The sequence below is a fragment of the Hordeum vulgare genome, chromosome 5H (assembly GCF_904849725.1).
Source record: "Hordeum vulgare subsp. vulgare chromosome 5H, MorexV3_pseudomolecules_assembly, whole genome shotgun sequence".
Taxonomy (NCBI): domain Eukaryota; kingdom Viridiplantae; phylum Streptophyta; class Magnoliopsida; order Poales; family Poaceae; genus Hordeum; species Hordeum vulgare.
Genome location: NC_058522.1, coordinates 545,985,989 through 545,988,053, shown reverse-complemented (window position 1 = coordinate 545,988,053; position 2,065 = coordinate 545,985,989). Strand labels below are relative to the sequence as shown.

General features: G+C 46.9%; 1 long non-coding RNA gene across 1 annotated transcript; it reads right to left on the bottom strand.

The window, feature by feature from the left end:
• Positions 1–270: 270 nt before the first annotated feature.
• On the bottom strand, positions 271–1,712 carry LOC123452675. The gene is made up of 2 exons (XR_006632632.1): positions 986–1,712; positions 271–833 (listed from the first exon to the last, which is right to left on the bottom strand). It is a non-coding gene; the product is annotated as an uncharacterized LOC123452675 (long non-coding RNA).
• Positions 1,713–2,065: the final 353 nt, after the last annotated feature.

Sequence of the window (2,065 nt, the reverse complement as noted above, 5' to 3'; positions counted from 1 at the left end):
CCATTGCACCACTCAAAGATACAGGTTGTGAACTCCACTAACGTGTTGTAATTGGATTTAGCTTTTTCCTCATGGAGCCAAAATCTTTTGAACAACATGTCGTACTGTAATTTCATGGCAAACATGCAAGCATATTAGCTGGACTTTTTGAGATTTACTATATATGCATTTCTTAATCACTTTATCTAAATAAATACCCAGGCACCAAGTGAGGCAGGAGCACAATGTGCATCACTTTGTAAGAACCATAAAGAGTAACAAACAAACAAATTCCCGGGAAAAACAGACTTCGTAAGAATTCTATATTTATACCCAAGTAGCATGACTGGATGGTATTTCATTGTAAGTCGTGAGCGACATGCGCATGCTGTTGCTTCAGAGGATAGGGATACAATGTTTCCTGTGCTTGAAGATTTCTTCGCCATGTAACTGACCTTAGTTTTAGGAAATCTCTTGTAACAGAGTTCGAAGATTAGCACAAATAATTGGTTCCTATCAGAAGACCTGTTAGTTGATATGTGGTCGACATTGCATCCTTAGCACATATAAGGGGAGCGTCTGGTGGCTGGCGAGTGGAGACAGCGACCTGGGGGCGACTGACGGTGGCAGTGAGGCGACATGTCTCAGAGGATCATGAAGAAAAGAATCATATTCTGGCAAATGGAAGATAGCCCATCAATTTAAGCATGAAGAATCTATGAGAATAATGGATTCAGTCTGCTTGAAGTCATGTTTGTTCTCCTTGGCAATAAAACATCAAAACTTACTGCCAAACAATATCCTAAAAATTTCCTAAGGGAGAACTGCTCCCCATTTTATATGGACACCAATTCCTGTCAAAATATCAGAAGATGACATGAGATTCCACAATAAAGAACCAAACTATGAATGTGAGGAAAACATGGCGTTGTAGATCTGAATGTGAGCCAAACTATGAATCTACATCATTGCAGAAGAGACTCTACATATAAACACTGAACCGAACCTGAAACGCTTCTCTTCGCCGCAGGTGATAAGTGCATAAGGGTCCGAGGTCCCATTCAAGTTGGCTGCAATCAAATTCTTCGCGGCTAGCAGCTCCAGATGTTACAGGCACGTACCCAAATCACACGATCGCTCACAGAGCCAATCACAATCAGGGGCCGCAACAAAATCAGAGACAAGGGGCTGATCAGCCGGTCACCTTCACCACGTACGCCGACGGCCCGGTGGAACCTCCCTTATACCGAGCATCAATCCCGGAAAAGCCAAACCGAAAACGCTCGCAACGTTAGCATGGGTGATTGTTGGTCGTCGCGCCGTAATTAACCGCCCAAATATTTTCCCCACTGACGGACCCCAGGCAAACCGCCGGAGCTTGCTTACCTTGTCGGCGCCGTCGAGTTCCCGGGCGAGGCCGAGGTCGTCGGCGCCCGCTAGCGAGGACCGCGGGACGAGGAGCTCGCAGGCGGCGTAGAGCGCGACGATGAGCATGGCCGCGGCGCAGATGACCTCGATCTCCCAGCACGTGGGCAGGAGGAACCCGAGCGCCCTCGCTCGCATCCGAGCCGCTCCAACGCACCAGAGGTCCCGCCGCTGTCGGATCTGCGCGGGGGCTTCGCCCGGAGGACGCACACGGACGGCGACGAGGGAGGATGAGAAGGGGAGCATCCGCTGCGCAGGCGAGATGCGGCGGAGTGGCAGAGCTTGGTGACGGGAGGGGAGCGACTCTGTCCAGGGCCTTTTTTTACAAAAAGACGAAACATTTTTTCCACTTACTATAGGACTGTGGTTTGATTTCAAAGAAACAGAAGGACTTTTCTAAAAAACGCCAGCGACGTACGACAGAAGCGATCCGTACTTTATTATTACTAGCAAAAGGGCCCGTGCGTTGCAACGGGAGAAAAATAACTATAATCTTCAAGGATGCTGATCATATTACGTCCTTCAAATTTTAGGACATTTCTTGAAATGCATGAACATTTTTTGAATTAGCAAACATTTTTTTCAACTGCACTCAAAAAATAATACACAAACTTTTTTCTCAAAATCATGGACTTTTATTGTTTTCACCAACGTTGTTCTA